The sequence below is a fragment of the Pogona vitticeps genome, chromosome 1, assembly GCF_051106095.1.
Source record: "Pogona vitticeps strain Pit_001003342236 chromosome 1, PviZW2.1, whole genome shotgun sequence".
Lineage (NCBI taxonomy): Eukaryota > Metazoa > Chordata > Lepidosauria > Squamata > Agamidae > Pogona > Pogona vitticeps.
In genome coordinates, this window is record NC_135783.1 from 327,282,999 (window position 1) to 327,299,843 (window position 16,845).

At 45.4% G+C, this 16,845-nt stretch overlaps 1 protein-coding gene and 1 long non-coding RNA gene across 3 annotated transcripts in view; one reads left to right on the top strand and one right to left on the bottom strand.

Annotated features, from left to right (window-relative positions):
* LOC140703240 (uncharacterized) overlaps positions 1–930 on the bottom strand; it is a 38,872-nt gene extending 37,942 nt beyond the window's left edge. Inside the window, exons 1-2 of the long non-coding RNA XR_012082637.2 lie at positions 827–930; positions 357–708 (exon numbers count right to left, since the gene is read on the bottom strand). This is a non-coding gene — a long non-coding RNA (uncharacterized LOC140703240). The remainder of the gene's footprint in view (positions 1–356; positions 709–826) is intronic.
* A 58-nt stretch (positions 931–988) lies between these two features.
* FLRT2 (fibronectin leucine rich transmembrane protein 2) overlaps positions 989–16,845 on the top strand; it is a 103,726-nt gene continuing 87,869 nt past the window's right edge. Inside the window, exon 1 of one of the 2 annotated variants that reach the window (XM_020796653.3) lies at positions 989–1,707. The gene's annotated coding sequence lies outside the window, so the exon portion shown is untranslated. Of the gene's footprint in view, positions 1,708–4,609; positions 7,277–16,845 lie in introns of those variants that run through there. The other variant, XM_020796654.3, reaches the window with a different exon arrangement.

Below are 16,845 nucleotides of genomic sequence, written 5' to 3' on the forward strand. Positions count from 1 at the left end.
CTATATTTACTCCGGAACAACCTCCGGGGAAACGGTTCTTCATAGGGTGGCGACTTTTGATGGCTCTGAAGTGCAACGCTTCTCCCTCCCCCGTTCTGCCACCAATCCTGCCTGACGTTCAGCCATCATCGCTCACCATCCCGATCCGCACCCAAGCTGGTTTGGGCAGACGGGAGAGAGGGAAGCAAGAGACCTCGCTTGTAGTACACCCGGGAACACGGGTGCAGTTTGCACCCACTCCGCCCGCATGCTGGGCATTCTCTCTCTTTTTTAATTAGGAGTAGAGAAAGCAAGAAGGCCGATATTCGCCCTTGGGTTTCCCGAGCTCAGCATATGGAAGGACCTGCCTGACTCACTCGATCGCGCGGCTGACGATTGCCAAACGCGTGGAAGTCCCTTCGCAGCAAGCTGCCGGGGCGCGCAAGGCGCGTGTCAGAAGGCGCTGGATCGGGCGCGGAGGGCCAGCCCACGCCTTGTTTTCAGCGCCAAGGAGACCGAAGTTCCATTCTGCGAGATCAGTTGCTCCTGAAGAGAGGGGAAGCGGCCACATGCGGAATGCGGGGAAGAGGGCGAGAGATCGTTGCTTCGTCCCCATCCCACGTGTCAACCTAAAACACCCTTCTCTAGTTCAGACACACACGTGTATGCGCGCGCGCGCACGCTCCATTTATAATCATTTCCTTCTTTCGCACGAAACAAGGGTCGTGGCTATGGGGGGAAGGAGAGAGAGAGAGAGAGAGAATGAGAGGGCGAATTAGCAAAGGAAGATCTATTCAAACGTCGTCTCTCCCCCCCCCGCTTCCAGATCCAATTAGAGCCGCGCTACCTTTCTCCCCGAGTTCAGAGGCGGCTCAGAGTCTGTCCCTCCATCTCTTTTTTTTCCTCTCCCCCCCCCCCGCAGCTCCGCTCCGGCTTGTTACAAAAGGGAGGGGCAGCTCAGTCTCCTCTCCGCCCCCCCCGCCGCCCCCCCCCACCGTGCCCGTGCGTGCGCTTTTCTCCAAACAAGCCGCCTCGTCTCCAGACACTCTGGGGCCAGTCATAACATAAGCCTCTCGCTCGCCTCCCCCGGCAGCAAAAGGAGGAAGGCGCGCTCGCCGCTCCGAGGGCTCCTGCCGCGCGTCTCGGCTCGCGAAGGGTTAAGCGAGCCTTCTGCCTCCCCGCGCTTTGCCAGACGGCGGAGTTTGGAGGACGGCGCTGGTCGGGGGAAGGACCGCGGGAGCTGGTGTCGCGGTGCCCGGCGGCGCAGCTACCCCCACCCCGAAACCCATCGAGCACCTTTGGGGAAGACGGAGAGCTCCCGTTCTTTGGCTAGGCCGTGAAAGCCACCGATCCCTCCACGGTCTCGACTTGAGCGAGCGAGATTTGGGAAGTTGGAGGAGGTCCGGGCGGGGTGGGGAGGGGAGGGAGGCATTGGATCGCCGACGGCCTTGGCATCGCATCGCGGAGCTCTGGGTTGAATGACCGGCTGCGGGAGATCGCTTCGTTTTCTCGCGTCCTCCCTGGCTCGGAGGGATCCTCTCGAAAGGCGCGAAGGCGATGATGATGACGAGCGTGGCTTTTGCCAGCTATGGAATCAAGCCAGCCCTTGGCGGTGATCCTTAAGCGAGTACAATGCAGGAATCCAGCCGCTTCGTTCTCCACCTTCCTGACCCAGTGGGGTTTGGGTGAGATCCAGGGAAAGAAGAAGACTGGCGGCAGTTCCTTCAGGTAAATAACGTGTCCCCTCTCCCTTTTTTTCCATTTGCACCTCTCCCCCCACCCCACCCCGCACACACACACACACAGCTTCTGCAGCGGAGGCTTCCCCGACACCGTGGACTCCAAAGAACGTGGAGCTTTTAAATAAGTAAAGAAATCATTAGCGCTTGGGACGTTTCAGTGCGCCAGAGTTTTAAATCCCATTGCTAGGATCAGAGGGGGAAGAAGAATCGGGGGCTAAGATGCGATATCTGCGAGGTTTCAGGGCAAAAGGGAACAGGGCTGCGAATTTCTGCCTGGGATCGCCCATTCAGTGAGGCTGCGGAGGGGGCTGGCGGTGTGTGTGTGTGTTGGGGACGACGGTCGAGTGCCTGAGAGCCTGAAGCCATTTGTTCCAGAGTAGCTCCGTTTTAGTCAGTGACACTCTTGAGTTTCAGGCGCGGTCTGATCCTGTCGGTTCCGTGAGTTTGCGCGCGCGTGTATATATCTGCATGCATGTATGTTTGTGTGCACGTCTTGACTGTGTATACACGCACAGTCATATACTAGCTGGATTAATTCCTTATCAGAAGGAAGTTTATTTCTTTCAATTCCCCCCCACTTCGTTCCGTCTTCCAGCAAAAGATCCACGTGGATCTCGATGTTTTGCGAAGTATGCTCCGCCGTGTCTTCCTCTTGTTCAGCTCCTTCCCCCATGCCTGGAAAGAAGTGAGGGGGGGGAGCGTTTTATTTTTCTCCCCCTCCACTATTCCCCCTACTGCCGATGATGATCGGTGTGGTTTACTCCCAAGTAAGTGCTGAGGAATGCCGAGGAACACATATTGCTCGGGTCGGGCTTTGAGAATGCGTGGCAAAGGTTTGGGGAGGTGGGAAGAAACGGGAGGGCTGTCTCCTTCCCTCTCTCCCCTCCCCCCCATGGTGCATTTTTAAAATAAGGCTCTCGCAACGCCCACGGAGAGGTACGGAATCAACGGGGGATGCTGAATGCCCCCCTTTACGTCCCCTTCTCCCCTTCGGATCCAAAAACAGAGCGGAAGGAAAAGAAGCCCCCTTTTCCCGGTCCCTCGTTCTCTGTCTTGCAAACCCCCTCGTCGTCTCCGCCAAAGAAGGATGGGTGCGCTGAAGGACTGGTCTCTCTCTCTCTCTCTCTCTCTCTCTCTCTCTCTCTCTCTCTCTCTCTCTCTCTCTCTGTGTGTGTGTGTGTGTGTGTGTGTTTTATTTAACTCCTGCGAGGCTGGCGGTTGCTTGCCTTTCTGTTCTTCGAGGTACCGGGGAAACAGGAAAGCCGCCCACATGGACGGCCGTGGAGCAGCTTCAGCCTCGGTTTCGCGGCCACCCCTCGCCTTCCTCCGCCTCCGCCTCCTCGCTCGCCACTGGCGATCGCTTCCACCCTGCATTTTACAACGATGCCCGCTGTGCGTGCCAGGCTCTCGCTGGCTGACAGCGTTTCCTTTCAGACCTGGCTGGCGGGTCGGACGGTGCCAGTCCAGATTTCACCCTCTCTCCCTCTAGCTTTCAGCTCCGCGGGTCGGCAGCACATCCGGGGGTTCTGCCCTCCCCCCCGGCACGGTTTTCTCCTCCTTCAAAGGGGTTGATGGGCTCCCCGGAGGGGTGCGTGGCTTTGTCTCCAGTACTGGGAAAGTGAAATGAATCGGTTCACACTGTTAGACGCGCTGATTCGGGCGATTTCGCCGCCTTGAGCTGTACGGCAAACTTACAGGCTGGCATTGGGATAGTGTGTGTGTGTGTGTGGCGGGGGGGGGGGAGTTAGAAATAAGAGGCAGACACATGTTCTGCCTTGTGCCTGGCAGGGAATTGCAGATAACGACATGTCACTTTGGCATAGGTACCCTGTGATTTGAGCGGAGTACTCCGAATTTTGCCCCCTTTCCGAGCAGGGTTGGCTCTATCCTTAAGCAGAGCCGGGCAGTCTCCTCAGGCAGCAGATGTTGGGAGGCGGCAGTAAGGTGTGTGCCATGCAGACTTCTCTGCCCGCTTCCCCTGCCCCGCCCCGCCCCCCACTAGCTTCGTGTCTTCAGGTGGTTTATATTATGTTGCTTTTTTATCAGGTTGGAAGAATCATTCAGCTGCCAGGCCCTTCACTTCTGTTGCATGGAATGGGAAGTTCCCTTGCTTCTTCTCTCAGGCAACAAAATGACTTGGCTTGGCCCTAACTACCAATTTTTTTTAACCATTTTCCTTTGTCCACTGTTTGGCTAAAGGAAGAGGGTCAGGAGCACTATGGCCATTTGTCAACCTTTAGTCTTTTCAGTATTTTGTGGGTTGCTTTTGGCAAAAGTTGTTTTTAAAAATTCCCTTTGATACCATCATATAAATTTATTTATTCAGTTTAGTTGCCAATGTTTTGGCTTAGAAGGTGGGCACTGGGGGTCATAAAGGAACATCCAGGAATTCATAACTGCATGCATGAATAAGGAGAGGGGCGGAGGGGAAAATATGGACTCCTTGTCAAGTCTCTATAAAATAACATTCAGATTTCTGTAAGCTGTGCCCCTGTGCATCTTTACAGTGGGGTCTTGACTTGAGAACTTAATCCGTATTGGAAGGTGGTTCTCAAGTCAAAAAGTCTGTAAGTCAAGTCTCCATTGACCTACAGTGCATTGAAAACCGATTAATCCCGTAACAGGCCGTTTTTGTTCCATTTTGGTTTTTTTCTGGTCTGTAAGTCAAATCTCAGTCTGCAAGTCAAACCTAAATTTTGCGGCCAGAGAAGTCTGTAACTCAAAAAGTCTGTAAGTCAAACCGTCTGTAAGTCAAGGGTCCACTGTACTTTAAGTCCCATTAAACTTATTAGGACACCCTTTTGAATAGACATCCTTAGGCTTCCACTGTTAGTTTAAGCCTCTTGCTGAACCCTTGAGGGCTATCATATAAATCTGTGTGTAAACAACTCCATTAAAAAGTCTGATGAATCATGCAAATACAGCCTGGTTCTATCAGCAGTCTTAGGTCTGTAGTGTCCTTTTTGTACATCCAAAGCATTGCTCAACGTTGTACCCCTGAAATGGTGAAAGTGGACATGTGTGAATCTGCACTCCCTCCCAAATGAAGCAGGAAGAAGTAGGACCCAGTCATGTCAAGTCAGTGCTTTTGAATTCTGGTCAAATGGACAAGAGAGTAATTTTGGAAGAGAGAAAGGCAAAGTCAGATGGGTGGGTGGGCTTCCAACTTTTTAAAGCCCCTTCCTACGAAAATAAAACAAGGCAAACAAACAAATGGACACATGCCATTGACCAGTTTCACCAATTTCCCTCCTTTTCTAGCACCAGAAGTGAGGTAAAGCATGAAATCAGTATACTGCTTATTTTAACTAGAAATACAAAATAGCTACAGTCTCCCTTCCCTGCTGGTTTTGATATAGGAAGATTTTTACAAGGTACCATTGGAAAACATGTAGGAGAGGACCTTTGATTTTTAGTCCTCCACTCTCTTCCCACCCTGGCTTCCCTCCTCCCTCTTTCTAGCAAGTGACTTACTGGTTTATTCCAGATGCATGCATCACTTAAGGGTAGGGTTTGGAGTATATACTGGCAAAGAGACAAATGGAGTTCTTCAGGGTTCCCCCAGGCGTTTAGACAAGCCCAGATAACACAAAAACAGACTGCTGTGTCTTTCGGGGATCTGTAGATGTATTTCTTGATTTGATTTTACCAGATCCACTTTCAAAGGAAGGAGGAAAAATGGGGAAAGTACTCTTTTTGTTCACCTTATAGTTGCACGTTCACACATATAACTGTAAAGCGCCCCAAGCCAGGTGCGCGGGGCTGCGTTCACATGTTACAGTGCAACCTTGGTGAAGTTTCGTTTTCCCCTCCACCCTCTCTATGCACGCATATCTACACCTCTTCTCCTTTCTTAATGACTGTCATTAATTTATGTTATCCTAACAGCAACACATCCCATAGAAACAGAGCGCCGATTTGCTGCTTGTCACCGCAGCATAAAAGCCTTTATGCCTCTGGGTATTGGGACGGGAGTTTTCGTAAGAGGATCCCCAGGAGATCCAGGAAAGAAACCCTAATCGATTCCCGCCTTTGAAAGAAAGCTATCTCCCTCTCTTTTTTTTTCTGTGTTGAGAGATGTTAGGGCGCTTCTATTGGGGCAATTAAAGCAGCTAATAACCACCAACTCACCCGCCTAGCCGAGAACCGGGAGGCTGAGCTTCTAAGATTGCACTTGGTACTGTTTCCCGTATTCTATCTAATAGAGGCACGTATTTAAAAAAAAGACTTAAAAGAAGTCGGGATGGCTAAGGCTAATGCAGGCAGAAGCGCCGGTTGGGCGAAAGAGTTTTTGTTTTTTTTCGGGGGCAGGGTGGGTTAAAGACGTCTGAAAGAGAAGAACGATCCTAAGCCGGGCTTGGCCTCTCGGAAAGCTTTCCGGTCTCAGCCCTGCCTTCCAAGCATTCTTGAAACTCGAAATGTGGGAGGGACTCCAGATTAAAAAAAAAAAAGGGGGGGTTGCTGGTGAGGAAAAGAGAGAGAACAAGAGAGAGAGATGGCGATCAGCTGAATTCATTACTGTAAACATCTCCCTGGGGTGTCAGGCAAGGAAAAGGCGGAGGGGGGGGGAAGAGAAAAAAAAGGCACGGCGTCCATTAGCGGAAGAGTCGGCTTGGAGACCTCATTACTGTGAACATCAACCTGCCAAAGCGGCGCTGGCAAGCAAGCAGGCAGGCAAGCGGGCGCTGGACTTTTGCGAGAAGAGAGTGAAGGGGAGGAGGCGCTCCAGCACGCACACACACACACGCGCGCACATGCACGTCTGCATGTGCCCGCCGCCTCTGGAGAGCTCCCCGGGTCCTGCCTGCTTGCCCTTCCTCCTCCTCCTCCTCCTCCTCGCCGCGTGATCCTCCCTCTTCCCCCCCACCCCCCCCCCTCTCTCTCTCCTGCTCGCTCTTAATCTCCCGAAAGGGAAAAGTGTTGGCGGCAGCCGCAGCAGCCGCCTCGACTGGGCTCGCTCGCTCCGTGCCTTGCGCCTCTTTCGCCTGCCGGGAGTTAGGCGGCGGTGAAGGCAGGGCTCTCTCTTTCTCTTTCTCTCCCTCCTGCCCCGTCGGCCCTGCGTCTCCCCTCAGGGCGGCGAGGACCGGAACGCGAGTCCTGGGGTCGCGTCGCGCCTTCTTGGGGATGCTGCTGCCGCCAGGAGCCCCGGGCTGCGCGGCGGAGGCGGGAAAGGGGGAGGATGTGGCCGTGGCCGCCGCCGCCACGGCTGCCTCGTCGTAAGCGCGGGAGGCGAAAGCAAGTGACGGGAGCCTCGCTCCGCGGAGTAGTAGAGCCACTGCCGGCAAACCCCGCAAGCCTGAGGGAAAAAAGGGGCCGAGGAGGAGGAGGACCCCGCCGCGGCTGGCGACGAGGACTTGGGGCGCACCCCCGCTGCCTTTCTGCTCCCCTTTCGGACCCTCCCAGCGGCGCCCCAGGCGAGGCTGCTGCGGGCGAGGGCTGCCAAAGTTTGGCCGTCGGGCGCGGGGAGCGAAGGAGTCCCCGGCGGGGGTGGCCAGGAGGAGGCGCCGAGGCGGACGGCGAAGGGGAAGAAGCGCCAAGCTCTCGAGCGTTCTCAGGTAAAGCCCGGCCGGCGTGTTCGTCCTGTGGAGATTCCCCTTTCCTCTGCTCAGCAGCCCCACCTCCCCTTCAAGCATTCCCCTGGGAAGGGGGGGGCTGGTTTTCTTCAGGGAGGGTTGGTTCTCGTCCCGGGAGAGGGTTTTAGCAGCCGGACGAAGCGGAGAGGGCGGTGGGCATTTTTATTTTCCTCATGGAAAGAGAATACACGGGTCTGTCTCTAGTTACGTGTAGACGAATGATAGACGCGCAGACATAACCGCAGAGGAATGTCTCAGTGGCTGTGGCAACTGTGGGGAAAGGGGTGTGTGGGGTGTTCTGCACCAGGCATTTCTTTCTCTGAATGTGAATGCAGGTCTGTGCAATAAATCTGTATTTTCAGGGGAAGGGAGCGGGAAGCGTGCCACTTTTCTCTCCTTCAGCCCCCAGTGACTCTCCTCAGTGCTTCTAAAGGAGTGATCTAGCCATCTTCTCAGCCCTGAAAGACAGACACTTGCCTCTGTCCTTCCTTAGTTGTCAGGCCATCCAGGAAAGCGCTGCTCCTCTTGCATCTGGCAAGGGTGATGTCTTTTTGGCTGAGGGAGTGGGGGGGGGGTTGGGAGAATTCCTTTGGAAAGGGTGAAATTAAAAGAGGGAGAGAGAGAAACCGAGCTGAGCTGGGAAGAGAATATCAGGTTAGCAAGTGCTTTCTACTGAGAAGCAGTAGGAGATTTCCAGTGGAGGGGTTGCAGACAGGGAACTGTAAATTGCATCAGTATTCATCAGATCTCCATCAGTAGCGACATAAAGGTGGATTCGATGGCTTGAGGGATGGAGAAGGAGGAAGAAATTGCATTTAAGGGCTATCAAATGGAGCTGGTAAGAGCAATGATGCCTACTGACAAGCCAGAAGAAAAAGAGGCCAGGGAAGATGTTTGCATGGACGGGATGAACCGAACAGGTGAGAAAGCTTGGTAGAGTGTGAAATAAAGCATAGGGTAAAAAGATTCAGGGAGTCAGTGGAAGACAGGAGGGCCTGGCATGCTCTGGTCCATGGGATCAGGAAGAGTTGGGACAGGACTTAACAACTAAACAACAACAACAAAAAAGAAAGAAATCAGATGTATACTAAAGGAGAGGCCATCAACCTTCTTTGGAATGGGGAATCAGTCAACATGAGCTTTTAATTAGTTTTAATGGAGGAAATCTGTTTAAGGCTTAAGATAAGCTAATAAAATCCAAAGCACAAACCCATGCAAAAACAGAAAGTGCTGGCACAATTTCTATAGTTGCTTTTGATTGATTGATTGATTGATTGAATTTTAAGTTACTTGTTTTGATTTGAGAGAGAGAGACAGAGAGAGAAAGGAGGCAACTTTGTGTGTGTGTGTGTGTGTGTGTGTGTGTGTGTGTGTGTGTGTGGTATGGGAGAATTGCTCTATAAGTCAAGGTCTTTATTTTTACACTCAAGCCTTTTCAGAGGTTTACTTACTGCCTCTTAACGCCTTAGTGCTTAGAAACTAATCAAACCAATTTGGTGCTGAAATGTAATCTTCTGCAGGCAGCTTAATCCTGTAGTCATTGAGTCAAAAAGAAAGAAAGAAACCTTCCAAAGTTATACTGGAGTTCATTTGTGGATTCATTCACTGTGCCATATATTGAAGAACTTCTTCAGAGGCATTTCTGAATCCATAATGGATTCAAGGGAGACAAAAAAGGATAGGCCCTAGGTGAAGGTGTAGCTCAAGCACACTTCAGATCTGGTGTTTTATTCATTCATTCATTCATTCATTTGAGGTATGGCTTCTAGATATTTAATAAAAGAGCCATTTTGGTTGTAACTGTCTTCGAGATGCATCTCACACCTCAGGTTCATTCAGAATTGCACTAATCCATCTAATCTGTTTATAACTAAATAAATAAAGACAAGAGTCCTTGTGAAGGCCATGTACAACAGACCTTTCTTTATTTAGATGTGATAAGAGTATTTCTGTGAGGTTTATTTTTTGTTTAACTTTCTTAAGATGATTGACACCTATTCTTTCTCCTTCTGTTTTAGTGCCAAACTACTCCCTCCACCATAAAAATACCAATACTTTCTTGCTTATCAACCTCAGCTAGTCTGTATTTTCTTATCTTACTGTCAGTTACTATTGTACATCTTACCCCATCCCAAATACTGGATCAGGAAAACTGGGCAAGTATCTGCAGTAATGTTCTACCTGGTTGGAATCCATTGATTCCAAACTTCTCATGATTTTTAGAGTCAAAAGCACCTCAGTTTTCTGACAGTACATTGCACACAACCTTAAGAATCATGTTGAACTTTACCTTAGTTCGAAAACAGATTTCACTATTTATATGTGGTATTGTGACAGTGTATGAGCGACAGAAGGAGACAGAAAAGGTGTGCAGGTCCAGCCTTATGAAGAAGCAAACTTCCTTAGTATGGCGATAATGTTCTTTCTGGTAGATTGGCATCATGTTAGAATGGTGAATACTGTTTGCAAAGTCTGCTGTTTATACAGAAGAGAAATTGTTGGAGCATACTAAGGCTAGACTGTACACACACACACACACACACACACACAAACACGCACACACCTTATAAGACGCAATCTTTATGTGCATATGCCTTCAGTCTCTGGATTTAATTTGAGCCACTGTTATAAGCCGTGATTATAGCCTGGTCTGCTGAAGACTGCTTCAGAATTAGACTTCTCTGACAAAAACAACCCCGCTTCCACCCATTTTGAAAATGCAGTACATACCTTTGGTTTTGGGCAGTAGTCGGGAATGCATTTGCATCTGTCAATGGTTAAAAAGCCAGCTCTTAAAAATAATATGATTTCCTTCTTTGTTCCTTGGCATCCAAAGCATAGGTTTACTTGCTTGAAAACAAGCAGTACAGTACTTTGAGTGTGTTAACAGCTGTGGGTTTGATTCTGCTACACTTTACAGATATAGGAAATAATCTTTCTTAAGAGAATGTTGTTTGTTTTCAAGAAGAGAGTCTCTTAGTCATCTTTGCACTCTCTGCTCTTAATCTAAAAGTGAGTTCATTTTCACTAGATTACTTTCATATAACTTTGTGGTTTCTGCCACAGTGGTTCAAATTCAGTCCATTAGTGACCTCTATCTGTGAGAAGTGTATAATCAATGCATGTTCTTTCTCCTCTCCCCTCCTTTCTTCTCTTCTGCAAAGTATATTGGGTGGTGAGGAAGAGAACACCATCTGAATTGTTTGTATTATTGATACCTTCAATTTAGTTTGCTTTCAGAATTCAAAGATGGTGTTCAGTCTTAGTGTCCACTATTTGAGCTGCACAAAATTCAAAGTGATACCGACTAAATCTGGTCTATTGTTAATCATGCAAAGAACACCAGCCACGTATTCATTGTCCTCTATAGTTTACTAGTAGTCAGAAGCTAATCATCCTAACCAAATCTAGGGACAAAACTGAGTTTTATTGTTCTAATAGTCTACATTTGGTCCAGAAGTGACTGTACTACTCCTGTAGGAATACATATCATTTTGAAATTGAAATGCATATAGCTTTTAACAACATGCCCCCACCTGTTCATCTGTGTCTCTGCTGTGAACTCACAACAGAGAGCAAGGGAATAGGTTGTTGATATTAACAGATGGTCCTTTTTAGGGGATTGTTAAACTCAGCTTTTCAGTACTAATTTGTCTTTTGCTTGTATCCAGATCCATAATTTAGGTTTTAGTTAATTATTGCAGATTGTGAATTGAGGGCTTGAACAATTACATTGCTTCAGTTAAGGAAACAGTTTTATTTGGCATTTTCCAGATGATATTCAATGCTTTAATGCTAGGGTAATATGATGGCATTAGCTATTTGGTGACTCCTCATTTCCTTTTCACAGGCTTTGCCCAGACATAATTCTCTCTCCTCCTCCTCTCCCTGTCTTTCTTTCTTTCCAAACTGACATACTGAAAGAGCTGAAAGGTGCCAAAGATTAAAGCAGAGAGGGGTTTTTTTAGCAACTGTTTTTTAAACACACACAAAAATGAAGGAAACCACATAAAATGACTATTCAGTGGAAGATAACCATACAGGGTGGCTATTCTATGGAAAGCAAATTTCAAACGGCAACCTGTGATTTGTATATTAATCCCCAAGGTTTAATCTAAAGAAAAATAATGATATAAATGTAAGATTCGATTCATGGTTAAATCTTAGCACTGTGTTTTTATTTAAAAAAAATCATACTGTAATTGCTAACAAAAAAAGCAACTACTTTAGGGGAACATAATCCAGTCCCTTTCATATCTCTTCCATTGTGTCATCTAGTAAAAAAAATTGGTACAACAGTGAATTTAGCTATTTTCATTCAGTGGCCCATATAGTTTGGATTTTCTTGTTCTTTGATGGTTTACACAATTAATTGTCTTTATTTGTTTTTGATTCCTTTTCCTGACATGCCCTTGGGACTGAATTGAAAGTCAGTGATAGTATGATTTTTTTTTTAAAAGCTGTGATATATTCCAGATTGCAGAAAATATCCATAAAGAAGTCAGTAAGGCATCGTTAATTTAAAAGATAATAAAGACACACATTAAGCTTTCTGATCTTCAGTTTAAAGGTCTTCTATATATTTTACACTGGGTCAGATCTCCATGGCAATTTATTTTAAGACTAACCTGTTTTGATCTGGTTTAATGTAAGGGCTGGCTGTAATTTTCTATGTAGGCTGATGATAGAATCAGAACATTCATTTAGATAAATATTCATTGGGAATTCAGCATCAGTTTCCAGTCTGTTTATCTGCATGTAGCTTTATTCGCTTAAATAGAATCACTCTGTGATGAAGGCAATACTTCATCAGTTAGAGATTTTATTTATTTATTTATTTATTTATTTATTTATTTATTTATTTATTTATTTATTTATTTATTTATTTATTTATTTATTTATTTATTTATTTATTTATTTATTTATTTAGCTATACTCACTACTTCAGGGGTTTCTGAACTAATCTCCAGTACTTATTCTATCTAATGAGGTTGCATGACTAGGATGATCCCCCAGATTATAGTTTTATGACTTTCTAGCATGACAGAATTATCCCAATTCTAGATTCTTTGTTTTCATTACTCTTGAGTATCTGTTAGCACAGTTTAACCATACTTTGAAAAACACGGGAAAGCCACAGTCAGGATTGAGCCTCTCCCATTTCCCTTTAGATCAGTCCCCCAAAGGTCACTGCAAATTTACTGACAAGGCTTTTTCAGTCTTTCATAATTATTAATCACTGGGCAGCTAGTCAACTGATAAATTAACAGAGTAATTCTCTGTGACAGTTTATGGACTAAGGACTACAGTCACAGAAATTAACATAAAGGAAAATGATTTGCAAATGGATTATGGATGATAACCTTTAAGTAGCCATGATAGTCAAAGAGTCAGATCCTGATAAGCTGTTGCAGAAGTGTAATCAGAGCCTAGAAATGTTTTCTTTTTTTTTTTTAATTCATTCAACTTACTGGCTGTGTGAATACATATAGTCTCGGCCTTGTTTCTCCTTTATTTCCTCTATTGATGTGCTGGATCAGGAGTAATGAAGCATGGTGAAAGTGAGCCCACAGCTCCAATAACCGTTTAGTGAGAGTGGAGTCAGTCTACTGGAAGTCTCCTGTGTGAATATTACAAAACAGGAACTGCAGAAGAACTTTCCCTTCTAATGAGATGTCTGTAGGAAGGTTCAGGATTTCATGCTAACAGGAAATAGATCAGTTTTTTTTTCTTGAAATCCCTTTGGTGTTGCTAGACTTAAGCCAGAAGCCAAGTGGATTAGCCTTGAATTGAACTAAAGGTGCTCCCTAACTTAGGGTGTGTGTAGATGCTGGAGTAGTTGCTATCTATGTCGTCTGTACCCTACAGGATTGGCAACAACAATTCATAAATTCCATCTTTATACTGTTTTAGACTTACAGTTGCCTTAATGGAACTGCTGTAGTGTTTCATGCACTACATAAGGTACAAAACATCATACGAGGAGAGGGTGAATCCCACAGATGTTCCTATTGACTCGTTAGTTTAACACCAGGCTAAAGAAAGCCTTCCCTTTCGCCTAGCTAATAGTGGACAAACATATGAAGCCTATGTTTCCAGAGATTCTTCTCTTCTGATATTTTTGCACCATCTGATCCAAGGCATGCCTCTGAAAGCGGTTGCTGTAAACTGTCCGCTAGCTATTACATGATATGCTGATTGAAAAGGTCAAATCCCAGAATGGAAACTAAATCCAGGACCTTATTGGGACAGAAATGGGTTAACTCTGCCAAGCATGCCACTCCCAACTGCAGCTGGTGGCGCATGTCATCCTCATAAGCAGAAACAAATGAGCAATCATAGGTCACTGGGAAGGAAATATTCCATTTCTTTGTTGTAGCACCAAAAGGTGTTGTAACACACTATACATTTTTTGGGAAATGCAAGATCTATTTTCCATTATAATGGGCCTGCAACCCGTAATGCACAGTCACTGTTGTGAGATGCAGTGCTGGAGATAGAAAAAACATTCTGGAGCTGTATTTCCTGTCTCTTAACTGATCACAAAAAGATAATAATATCAGGACAAATTGAAGGCAGAAGGAGAGAAGAAGACTGGACTTGATGTGGATTGACTAAGAAAAGGAAGACAAGGACTTTAGTTTGAAAGCCCTGAGCAGGACAGTTAACGACAGGAGGTCATTAATTCATAGCGTCACCGTACATCAGAAGCAGCTTGACTGATAACATTATATACAGTTATTATTGTTTACAGTGTACAGTATATAGGTTGCAGTTCCTGAGAGTAGTGATCTGCTTTGCATATGTACTCACATTGATCAGGGGCCGTCTATGCTTTGTAGAGGATTGTTCATCCATGCAAACCTCTGCTGTGCCTAGATGACATTATACAATGGAGCATATGTCATCTCTAGCGGAACATTTCCTTATTGTAAGAGAAGAATATGAGGATTATATGCTGTATCTATACCAGAAAGAACATCAGCATTTAGTGGGAGACCAGCTTACTTCAGTGTTTTGCTTTGTGAAACAAAGGATAATGTATGCTACCCTTGAATTCGCAAAAGCCCAAAGGTGTAGAAGTTGCATCTTATTTTTACACAGATAATAGAGTGACCACAATTACTGTGTTACAGATGATGTCCTCTGAAGGGCTGCTGGGGATTCTTCTCTTTTTTGAAGGTGTTCACTGTTGGAAGGGTAGTCCAGTCCTCAGATAGAGCACCAAGAGAAAGAAGATCAGGGGCCTTGAAATTGTGTACTCACAGTAAGCACTGGGACACAATCAGCTTTTCATTGTCTTCAGTGATTATGTGAGGCTTTATAATTATGTTTAAATAGTAATAATCTTTTTCCAGTTTTGTATGTACATACATTTTGACATTGGTAATTTGTGAGTGCCTCCTTAACTGACAAAAAAGACAGCATCCTCCCAAGTTCTGCAGAGTCAAGGGCAGCAAACTAGTTGTGTGGGTAGAAGGCAAGTCCTTCCAGGAGAGGAAAACTGGATGTCCATTTCCCATGAAATACACCAGACTCCTGGTCACTGAGACTGTGAATTCTCACTCACTTTATGCCATTTTGTGTTATCAAGTGAGAACGTATGCATATATGAATGCACAGACAACTTTCTGGAGTTATGGTGGGTTCTTGAAGAGCCAGAGATCATGTGGAAGTTCCCCTGGTGAGATATGTGGTGGCGGTGGGTGTCTGATCAGATCCTTCATTTGCATCCTTTTTCTAGGACAGCAGGTAGGACTCTTTTTTTTTTTTTGCTGCATTTTTAGGATTTACCATTTTAGTTGTAACCAGTTTGACCAGGTAGCAGTATCTTTTTTTTTCTTTTCTTGTCGCAAGTTTGCTTTTTTCAAGAGAAGCAGACTGACTAATTCAGTTTAGGTCCTACGTAGAGATACTATATCTCTATTTTATTTAATGACCTTTGGAAACTGTAGTTGGTCTGCTTGTTTGTTTTTAAAGCCAAGTAACCAAATTGTTCAATAATGTAGCAATTTAAACCAAGAAACCATAGTCTTGGAAGTTATCAGTCTGATAAACCTATCCCACTCTACCTAATAAAAAGCCTAGACTGCCTGTTTTGCTATGCTTCTAAATATCTAGTCAGTAGTCAAAAATTACATTTTAGACTGCAGCTCTCGTAATCCCCCAGCTAGTGTGGCGAGTGGTCATTATAACTGGGTAGTTATGGGGGCTATACTCCAAAAACTGAGGGTGTTGGTTGTGTGAGCTGTTTTTAAGAAATACTACTCAAAAATGTGATTTTTCTATGTTGTGGATCCATCTGTACAAAGTTGACAGGGACGTAGATAAGCCATTTTCAAATGTCTCCAGGTGACTTGAGTTGACAAGTTAGTATATATGTTCAAGAGGAAAGCAACCCTCTTCTCCCAAATCAGTGATAAGAAATAATAATAATATAGTTGTATAGTCCTCCACATATGATTTATCTTATAGCCATATGTAATTTATTCTTTGTTTCTCGAAATGCAAGCCATTTTGATTGGTCAGTGTAAGATATCTATTAATGAGGGTCAATTTTGCTTGATGTTCTTGGAAAAATTAAGGACAGGTTGAGAACATCTGAAAACTTGGAGGGCTGGCTTGTAGTTTAAAACTTTATCAAAACAAAGCTTTAAAAAAAGGGTTGGACAGCCTTGGCATCCTTTGGTGTCTCAGTCTCCACTAAAGTCAGAAATAGGGAAAGTTAGTTGTGGGTGTTGTTGTTTTTTTAAAGCTATTCCAATTGTTTTTACTATTTCCTGTACGCTTTTCCAGAATAATCACAGGTCTCTTGAGTGTCCTTCCTGTCTGAAACAAAAGGAATATAGTCATAAAACAACAAAAAGGAATGGAGGAAAAATGCTTCCAATTTGGTGAAATGACATAACTCTCTGTTTTTCTTGCCCTTGGGAAATGAAGTGACAAATGCTAAAACTGGAAGTGCAAGGTTTGGAACCTTAGCTGTGACTGCTGAAATCAGAGGATCAGAGTGCCTCTTGGTATTTCAAGTCAGGCCCCAGAAAGGGGGACATAAAAAGAGAAAAGGAGATGCATGTACACACTCTCACTTGTCTTCTGTGTACTTGCATAATGGCGAAGGTGTTGAAATCTTAAGAATGCCATCGCATTACAGGATAGAAAAACAATGTCTTTAGAGTTTTCTCTGGCTATGTTAGGAACACTGCCATAGGAAAGGGCACCACTTTTCTGGTCTGGTAGCAGCAGGCAGGGGTACCTAATTGATTATTTCCCCTCTAGTTCAGGTATGTGGGGAGAGAGACATTACTATATTATGAATAGGTTCTGTAATTTGCATAGGATGAAAAATTGATTAGACATTTGACAATTCAGCTATGTGGAACTGCCCTTTGTGTCTTCATTATTGTTTTTGTGAGTCACTTTATTTGTTACAAGTAAAGCATTATGATCAGTGTCTGCAATTTTAGTAGCTATTAAACTTATCCCCTTACTTTAGATGTTCAATGACTGCCAGTTTACAGGCTCTTATCAGTCTGAGTTTCTTTCCTGAC